This window comes from Antrostomus carolinensis, unplaced genomic scaffold (genome assembly GCF_000700745.2).
Source record: "Antrostomus carolinensis isolate BGI_N321 unplaced genomic scaffold, ASM70074v2 scaffold42063, whole genome shotgun sequence".
NCBI lineage: Eukaryota > Metazoa > Chordata > Aves > Caprimulgiformes > Caprimulgidae > Antrostomus > Antrostomus carolinensis.
In genome coordinates this window covers 14,170-14,622 of record NW_010305242.1, presented here as the reverse complement: position 1 = coordinate 14,622, position 453 = coordinate 14,170, and positions in this window count along the sequence as shown.

Genomic DNA, 453 nt, shown 5'->3' with positions numbered 1-453 from the left:
TTGCCCAACACCCCCAGGTCCTTTTCTGCTGAGCTATCTTCTTTTCAGAGATATTGAATAGAAGCTCTGGTGCAGAGAGGTGGGCACACGCCGAGGTCTGGCAGAGGAGATGCCAGCTCTTGCAGCTGGGGAAAAATAAAAGAGATTTGCTTTGGCAGAGCAGCCAGAGCTGCGCACGGTGGGGATGGACCTGGCTGCAACGGGGGAGTTGGGGACAAAGCCCCTTTCACAGGTGTCACTGGCAGCCCTTCCTCAGCTGAGATGAAGCACCCTGCAAACTGCCGGTGTGAATCCACACAAACTCTCCGAGCTCCCGAACCCGGTGAACGTGTGAATGTCGAGGGAATCAGTTAAATCCCTGTACTGGGTTTGCGTGGCAAGGTTTTGGTAGCGGGGGAGAACATGGGGTGGCTTCTGTGAGAAGTTGCCAGAAGCTTCCCCCATGTCTGACCC